General features: G+C 44.4%; 1 pseudogene; it reads right to left on the bottom strand.

Annotated features, from left to right (window-relative positions):
- Positions 1 to 1479: 1479 nt before the first annotated feature.
- Positions 1480 to 1880, bottom strand: LOC122125918 (annotated as a pseudogene).
- Positions 1881 to 9647: the final 7767 nt, after the last annotated feature.

The raw sequence follows: 9647 nt of genomic DNA, 5'->3' as shown, positions 1-9647 counted from the left end.
GGCACATCACTTGGCCTTCTCTCTGCCCTGCCCCCTCTATTTGGTGGTGCACACTAAGCAGATAAACTTCTTTACTCTGAGTGGACATTTTGTGTTGGATGTTAGTTGTGACCTTAAGAGCAACTTGATCTTTATTGAGAATTTTAAGTATTGTAAATTCAAAGTTTGGCTTGGGAACTACATTTAAAAAATCTCAACTGGGCAAAGGTAAATTAAGCAAAGGGAGGATGTGATGCTATAGAATACACTCTTAAGAATGGTAAATGCCTATATGGTAAATTATAGTAAATCCATCAAGCAGCAATCACAACAGTATATTGGTCCTAAGCGTAAGTCTTATAAAGTGTTGGGAGATGCTGTATAACAATGAAGTGCATACAGATGAGTAGGTAATAGACAAATGCTGGCAATTGCCTGTAATGATGTGAACTGGAGCTGAAACCTTTTTACTGATGTCTTACAAATATAAAACACTGGCTAGCCACACTCAATGGTCTAGACCTATACTCAGTGCATGATGGCAGTTGGCTAGGGGTGGAGTGTTTGCTTTTCATCTGAATCGGTGACTGGCTCTTCTGTCTTTGAGGGCTGGAACAAAGAGTGCCACATCCACAGAAAGTTACCTTTTAGCCCTGGGTTCTGGAAGTATACCCTGGCTGCTAAAGTTTTGCTGCTACATTCTTTTTTTTTTTGGTCCGGTTGTGGGGCCTGAACTCTGGGCCTGAGCACTGTCCCTCAGCCCTTCAGCTCAAGGCTAGTGCTCTACCACTTGAGCCACAGCGCCACTTCCGGCTTTTTTCTTTTTGCTTATGTGGTGCTGAGGAATTGAACCCAGGGCCTCAGGCATGCAAGGCAAGCGCTCTACCACTGAGCCAACTTCCCAGCTGCTACATTCTTGCATCTCCTTGCTTAGATGATTTTGGGAAAGACAGATCCAAGTGGTGGGGCTGTTGTCTCCAGACTTCAATCCTTTTGGGTGACATCACTAAGTAGATTTGAATGATGTGGAAACTTCAGATCTTGTTCTTAAATGCAATTGTATTACTGATTATGTCCTGATAAACACAGAGGGCCTACTCTATACATTTGAAGAACAAGATTTCCCTGATTGCAGGTCTCATTTGTATTATGGGACTAAAATAGTAGGCATGTGAACAGCCACTAGTGAGTAATTCGGGTTTCTTACAGGCAGACGGGGACATGACAACTCACAGGTGTTAGGCGAGTGCATGGAGACAGGAAGATTATAGCAAGCTTGTGGAGTGGGAGTCAAACCTTATTTTGCCATTCTCACAGCGAGCTGTGTATCTGTGGCAAAAATCCTGGAGTGAATATTCAAACACAAAAATAAGCATTCTGCTGCTGAATGGTATTTTACTAGCTTAATAATTTGGGCTTGCCCTTGGCATTGAGAAGCTTGAGCACTAGTCACGAGATTTTCGTTCACAAGTGGAGAACTTTTATTTTTAAAAAATGAATTTAGAGAAAGGGCTTCTCTGGGCCTGCAGTGTCAGTAGGCTTCTCTTCACGGGTGATGGGAATGGTGTGTCCAGGGCCAGAGGTCTGTTTCCTTGGCCCATTCAGAGTGAGGATCCCATCAAAGGGACAGGGTCATTGCCGTCGTCGTCGGGGGTGGGATGAGAGGGTCCATTTCAGCTGGGATCCAGTATTTCATGTAGCTCCGTGGAGATAAAGCCAGGCCCCTCCTTGTCCTGAAGGCTTTTGGATGGGGGGTGGAGTCATGAGATGGCAAAGTCTCCTGCCTGGCGTTCTTCATGCTTGCCAGGTACCACAATCACATCTCCTAGCACCTTGATCTTGAGTTTCTCTGGAGAAAACTCCTTTCCATCCAGCTTGACAGAGAACCTATCTTTCTCCATGGTATCTACTCAGTTGGGAATGTTCTGCTGGTATTGCTTGTTCTTCCTGAAAGCTCCATCCTGGAAAAATGCAAAGGAACCAAAACATATCTGACTAGGCTCAACATATTGCTGAACTGGACTCTTAATTCCAAGGCCACATCCTTCCTATGAAAGGTAACAAGCTGGAGGAAGGGGGCTTCTAGGGGGCCACCTCCATTTGCACCACTGGGCAGAATTCGCAGCAAGAAGAGTAAGGAGGTGAATAGACTGAAGCAGATATGGAAGGGGAAGGGCCTTTGCAATGCCTTGAGCCTTCCATCCTGTTTGTTCATACTCTTAACTGTCCTTGCTAGTGTAAAAACTTGCTCTCTATCTCTGAGGCTTACATCCAACTTCAATACTCACCTTCAGTTTCCAATGAAAATCTGATTCTTCACACTTAAAAACCCAGACCACTCAAACAGCCAAATCCCAGGAAATCATCTTGGCTCATAATGAACTCGCTGTTTGTCTGGCAACTACACTTCACTAGATTGTAGTCGTTAAGTGGAGAAATGCTTATCCTGCTTGCCTTCTTGTTTTACAATTATCCAGAACCCTCCAGTCTTATCTACAGAAATTTTGGGAAACACTATCTTGATCTTGGGAATGCCTTGGTAATTTGGGAGACTGACATCATTGAGAATGATGTTTCCCTCATTTTGAGGCTAGCCATCAGGAAGGCTGTGTCCACATTCTGGGCTCAGGCTAGAAGGAGTTGGTTGTCATGGTGGACAGGAAAGGCAGCCCTGGTGATTGCTTTTGAAACACTGTGCCATAGTATTTTCAGGACACCATCATGGGGGTAGGCAACAGGTAGGCCACACTATTGGTGTCAGGACCTATTGTTTCATTGAATTTGTCCTGTACAATTAATATTTCATATGGCAGTTGTCACCAAAGCTAAGTTCTGTGATTTCATGGGCATCTCCGAATTCAGACTCTAAGCTGTGTAATCCTGACCTGGATCTGCCTTAAGTACTTCTCTCCTGCCTGTATTCTTTCCAGTAATATAGCAGACAAGCTCTGCCAAAGGCTAAGCATTTGGTGGATTCAGAATCTAAGCTTCAGTGTGTTTCCCACCAACTGGACAGACAACTGTAAGTGATGGAAAGTTGCACCTAAGTAGGTACTGCCTAGACAAAAGCCATCTTGCTTCTGGAGCCAAAAGTGTTCAAGAATCAGAATTTCATTGGAAACCGAAGATGGGTAGTGTTTAATGCTTGAGATTTGATCATAATACCAGGGAGGTTCAGGATGTTGATAGGCTTCAGCTCGCATGATAGTGAATACGGGCAGATGATCAGAAAGGATAGGCTCTCTCAGAAAATGCCTACAAATGGACTACAGGATTTTGGACATGGAATACTATGTCTCTACAGACTTGGAATTATTGAAGGAAGAGCTGGTGAATCTAGGGAAGCTGACTTGGAGGCCAGATATTGATTGCTGTATTTGAGCAAGTGATGTTTTGTCCTAAAATTGGACACTGGGTATGAGGAATGAGACTGAACCCATGAGGCCCATCTCTGGTCAAGCAGTTTCTGTGGAGACAAATGGATTTAGGCCTTGTTAAGGTCTGGGTTTTCTGTGCTTGCTGTCCTGCAGTATTCTTCCTGTCATCTTGAGCTGGAAAACTGGTTTTATGTCCATTCTCTTCTGATTAGAAAGGGTAGGCCGCTGCATACCTTGGGAATGGAAGAGGCCAAGCTGGAAACGAGACTCGTTATCTACAAAACTGTTTCTCCATAACATAGTATCTAGACCTTCATAGGATCTAGGAAATAGCTGGGTGGTTTGGGAGATTGCTGATATCATTGGAGCATAATCACCCCTAAATCCATCAAAGCTGAAAGCCAACCCACTTGTGTGTTATTGTTCTTCTGATTTGTCTGATAAATTTTTGTCTCCTTTTTGTACTCAGAAGTAGAGGCAAGAATCCAGAGAATGTGGCTGGATACTTTAACTCCTTATTTTCCCCCGACTTTTTAACTAGAGATAAATTGGGGGTAACTTTCTGGAGTTATTTAGTATTTTCCTTTCACTTTCTTCATGATGGGAGATATGGCTACTATTTTTGCTGTAGGGCACTTAGGAGTTTGTACGAAACTTCTTACCTGCAGATGTGAAACTACTTACCTAATGATGTGGCTCTTCTGACCTCATGTTAGGCAACCTTTGTCCATTTGGGATGATATATTGAGTGGCAACTTGCTATAGCATTTTCAGGATTGCAAAGATGGCTTGCATGATTCTAAGATCAGGACCCAGGAATACCTTAGTTATCCCACAGGGAACAAGTTTTCTCACCCTTTGCACAGAAGTTGCCTTCAATAACAATGATGGGTTCTTGGGACTACTGAGGAATAGACTCTGACTTCATACTGTAAAGTTGTTTCCTATGCTGGTCTGCTTATTTTCAAAGGAAATGCATGTAGTATATGGAAACTAAGCAGAACAAAGTGTATTTGGCAGAACCACAGGGTGGCACTATGGGAGCTGACATCTGGTCAAGTGGAGTAGGTTCCCCAGGTTGTTTGCAAGACGTTGAAATGTGGCTGCTCTGGAAAGTGGGAAATAGACACCTTCACACTGTTACCTTCATATATGTATGAACTATGGAAAGTAGCATTGCTCAGCAGAGGACAGGTGTTGAGCAAATTAGCAGGAATTTAGCTGAGTCATCTCTGGGATGCTGCAGTCCCTAAGGTAGCAATTGTCTTTTTTTTTCTTCAATAACTTATTGTCATAAAGTAAAATGAACAGAATAAGCAACTTCATCAGGAAGTGGCCATTTCTATAGAACCATCCAGGAAACAAGGATTCCCTCTTGTTCCTCCCAGGCTGAATCCACTCCAGATTCCTTTGTTGAGACCATTGTTCCTAGCATTGAAACTAGAAAGCAGAGGAAACTGTCCTCTTTTCTTTATCCTTGGGGATTGGCATGGGGTTTGTGACCATTCTAGAAGGTACAGTGTCCTAAAGAGCACACTCACGTTCATTTCCAAGGCACCACAGGAAATGACATGGACTATTGACATGCACAAACCTACATTGTCTAATCTCCCTTGAAAAGGGATATATATTCCTCTGTGATTGCCCAGTTAGCACTGGGTGCAAGGTTGTAGAATTGGCACTTATTACAGCTCTTAAAGGAGTGCAGATCTGGACCTTAGGGTCTGGCTGTATGTCCCTCAGGATCTGCTTCAAGCTCACAGAAACCTGAGAAAATCTCTCCTTTTTTACTTCACACCGATACAGACATGGGTGGTCATAAATCTCCAGAAGGGTTGGATACAACCCTTGGCTTAACCGGCTTAGTCTGGCTGTGTGGCTCGGCAGGTTCTGCAGGGAGGCCCTGGAGATGCGGTTCCCATAGAAACTGAACAAACTGAGCTGGGAGCACTGGCTTAGGGTGGGCAGGATGGCAGAGAACTGGGCCTCAGTGACCCCACAGTGCTCTAAAGCCAGGGTCTCCAGGGTGCCAGCCACTTCCTCCAGCAGAGCTCGGAGGAGCTCAGGACTGAAGTGATCCATGCATGCCCTGCTGAGATGCCAGTGCTTGAGCTGACTGGTGCAGGGACACTGGGACAGATACCTCAAGTCTGCACCATTCAGTGGACATGAGCTCAAAGTCATCAAGGGCTTCAGAGTCCTGAACACCTTAGGCAGCTCTCCATAAAGGAAGACATGTGTATGAAGTTGGGAGATTTTTGTGCTGCAGTAGTTGGATGAAGAAGGAATCGAATCCAGAAGTATGATGTTTGCACTCATTTTGGAGAGAGAGAGGATGGAAAGGTTTGTCCAGATTAAGGACCATGTTTTCCATTGTTAATCCCACAAATCGCCCATGTCCATCTCCAGGATGGAGTCCAGATGAAGCACACTCAGAATGCTTTGTATTTTAGAGGTGCAGTTTGACAGACTCTGCAGCTTCTTGGAGCATAGCTGAACTTGGACTTTTCTTGTCTTGACCCACCGGAGCAAGTGGGCTAGGACAGACACAACCCCGTATCGTCTTTGACAACATCTATGAATATCCCAAAGAGCGGCTCCCCCATTTCTGTACACTGAACTACTGCTTGTTGGGGCCATTGCTGAGCAGGCTAGAGACCCCACTATGTATCCTGAGGTCCAGATGGCCAGGGACATATTCCACAGATCTATCACCTGCTTTTTGCATTTACTGGGCCACACTCTCTGCTCAAGCAGCCTATCGAGCCCCTCCAAGGTGACTTGTAAGATCTCCAGGTCAGTCTGCCATCATGTGCCCCAGGGGGAGGCAGGCAAAGGGCCAGGTCTGCACCCTGGCCTTCAGTACCTCCATATGTCTCTGACAACCACTGCCCCTGAACAAGGTAGAAAAGAGATCCAAGGTTAGGACATCCAGAGCAGAGATGGCCAAGGCCCGGTCCTCTTAGCAGGCTCTGCTACAGTGTGGGCGGGGACATGGTGGTCAATGTGGTGGACCAGGTAAGAGAGGCTTTCGGAAGGCAGCAGGCTCAGGCAGTGACTTGCCAGGATTCCAGCAGTTACCTCTTGTCTGTCTGTCTGGCATACAATCTGAAAGATGGGTGGTAGTACATGTGAACCTGTGCATCTTACAAAGACTTCAGGGTGTTTCTCACTTGTTTATTGTCATCTAGAGTGTAAGAACTGATACTTGAGAGAGAGTGATTCATGATCATGAAGCAGGAGGCAGGGGGCTGTCTTGTGCACTCTTGACAATACTCCCCAACTGACGAGAAAAAATTTCTGCCATTACCATAACTTGAGAACCATTTTGATTTTACTTGAGCTCAGCTCCCACTAGTGCCTGATAGTCTTGTTTTTCCATGGTGTCATTATGGATGGAGTACTAAAAGCTTGTGTATTTTTTCTCAAAGTTGAAAGGAAGATATTTTAGAGAATACAACTCTAGAAATTTCGCCCCAGAAAGAATCCATTCCTCAATTTTTAGAAGCTAGGCCAGGTATATCATTTACATAGCAAGATGGCAAGACTGTACTGGAGTCTTGTCATCAAACTCACAGCTCAGGGTTGAAATAATACTCGGGCACATCTCCATGTCTTACTCTTGGATCTGACTTTGACTGACCTTTTGGTCCTCTTGGGACTCACTCTGGGTCTTGATTAGAATGACACTAGTGGGTCTGTTGTCTGCATTGGCCTAGATAGCTATGGATGACATGAAGGGTATCCTTGAACTGTTTTCCTTGTGCTTTGAGAAGGCCTCTTGTACTCAAATGGCCCCAAATAGTCTGTTAGTTGAATGTCAACAACCAACTATGTATCCTATTTGAAACTGTTTCTAATACAAGACCTATAGATCAGCTCTGCTTCTTAGCTGATAGCAAAAGAGGACATTTTTAGCATTTCTGTGTTCTTTAGAGAACAGCATTTCTGGGGGACAGAGTCAGTGATAGTCCCTTCATCCTCTAGCTCTTTGGTTAGGGATATTACTGGGACTAAAAGGTATTTTAATACCACATGTAATATCAAGCCATCTGTAGGCTTTAGGGTCCAAGTAGGCTGGTGGTTGTACAGTATATCTGTTCAAGTAGCCTCTTGGTAGGGTTGGTACTTCACACCTTCAGCGCTCTCTCTGCTACAGAGAATAGCAGAAGCTCTAAGAATTGACTTCATGGTTCAGTGAAATGAAGATTGATAAGATAGTGGGGTGTTAGAAATTGAGCAAGCCTCTATTCTGTGCTGTTTGCTCCTGGGTATAAAGTTCATCAGGAAGTCAGAGGATTGCCAGGTTTGAGGTTGCTACGACACATCTCTCCTGGTGAGTGGACAGGGTGTGTTGTGTCTTACACAACACAGCAACTCTATGGTGATCCTTGGTGGCAGTGGCCGGATGACTCAGGGATTCAAGTAGCTGGAGAGATGGGAAGAAGCCAGATGCATCTTCAGATGTGAAATGTCTCCCCACAGGCTCCCATATTATATATTTGGTTCCAAGGTGGTGGTGCTCTCTTGGGAATTCTGGACAGTTTAGGTGGTGTGGGAAATAGGTGGCTGGGGGGTTGGACCCTTTGTTTCTTGACGGCCACGATGTGAGTTGCTCTGTTTTCCCATGCCATCCTGACCCTTAAGTGCTAATGGATGTTTTATATCTATTGGGTACGTTGGTCCCAGGTATGAAGACTTTCCATGAGGTTCAAGTAGCTCACTTGATCCTTAGTGATGCTCTCATAACCTCCACACGTGTTGGGCAGTATAGCTATATGGTAGCACTTCAGTTGAGGCCTGCAGCCTACGCTCAGAATCGATAAGATAGCAGTCATGTGAAATCAGCAGAGATAACTCCTGACACAGAAAGGATATGGCCCAGTGCTGTTTTTGATGCTGACCTGAATGCAGGAAAACGTTTTCGTTGTCACTTACAAGTGGAGGCTGAGACCAGTTGGTACAGGCCTTTTAACTGCCTATGTACATTCCTTTGAAGGCAGAAATGCATGGTATAGGAAGGGATTTTAGGGGGAAGTTTTGAGGAGATGAGCTAAAGATGCTTTATCGCTTTTCTTCTGGGTACCAACAGTTGAGTTGGTTCTTGTTCATCTTCCAGCTCCTGGAGAAACTGCAAAATGTATGATATTCTCTCCTGAAAGAAGATTCTTGTCTAAGCTCAATACTATTGATGTTAAAAAGTAGGTCACGTCTTTGTAGGGTTGTGCTGTGTACTGTAGGAGTATCAGCATCCCAGACTGAATGCTATTAGCATCCATCTGTGGAGGCTGTGGCCACTGATGCATTCGTGCATGGTGCAGACTGGGGTGGATTGCCAGTGGAAGCCAGCAATGTTCTTGCCTTTCGTAGCATTTCTTCCAAAGGACAGACAGTAGGAAAAGGCTAGATGATGGAATAAGTTTTCTATTGATTCCAGAAACTGGCCAGTTTGGTCTCTTTTATTTGTTGTTGGAAGCCATATGTTTCCCAAGAGAACAGGATCTCGAGCTTCTTGCATTTTTCCTTAAAACTCTAGTAATTCTTTCTCTACTATTGTGTTTTGGAAGCTCCTTAACCTGTTTTTCAAACAATTTCGAGTTTAAATGATATCTTCATGTTTCTTTACTCAGTACGGATTTAGAATTGGGATTCATTTCCTCATAGAGGCTGCTGTCATGTCCTAGCTGGTCTGAGTAAATGCAGCATGGGAGAAATACACGTGTCTTGTGCTGTAATTTGGTTATCTTAAGTGACAGACTCTGCTTTCTAGCTGTTGCAGAGACAATAGCCATCCTGGGCTAGTGGCTGACCACCCCCAGGAACTTGATAGATCATCTCTGAGGACAGTTGTACAATTTTTTTCTTTCAACATTGGTCACAGTCTAGCCATTCCTAGCAGAATGATAGAAGTTCCTATTCTTAGTCCATACTTGCCTGGATGCTTTTGCTCATGGAAGAAGGCTTACTGAGAATAGAAAACGAATGTTGGGAAACATGGTAGCTGGGTATTCCTACCCATAGAGATGTGTTCTAAGCCAAGGGTAGATCAGATGTACTGAAATGTCCCAGAGGCTATTCAGTGTGAGGTGAGTGTAGAGGAGGGGGATATGACCTTATTAAAATATGTCAAAGAGCTGCCTGGTCACTGGGCAGATGATTCAAGTGTTTGAAGAGCTAAGGAGAAGAAATCTTTAGTTGTCTTTGGATCACTTGGGCCTGACATGAGCCGATGAATCATTGCTCAGTGCAACGTGAATGATTGTTGGCAAGTTCATGATAAGATAAAATTGT

This window comes from Dipodomys spectabilis, unplaced genomic scaffold (genome assembly GCF_019054845.1).
Source record: "Dipodomys spectabilis isolate Male_0828 unplaced genomic scaffold, ASM1905484v1 ptg000267l, whole genome shotgun sequence".
Classification (NCBI taxonomy): Eukaryota; Metazoa; Chordata; class Mammalia; order Rodentia; family Heteromyidae; genus Dipodomys; species Dipodomys spectabilis.
This window is presented reverse-complemented; position numbering and strand designations above follow the sequence as displayed.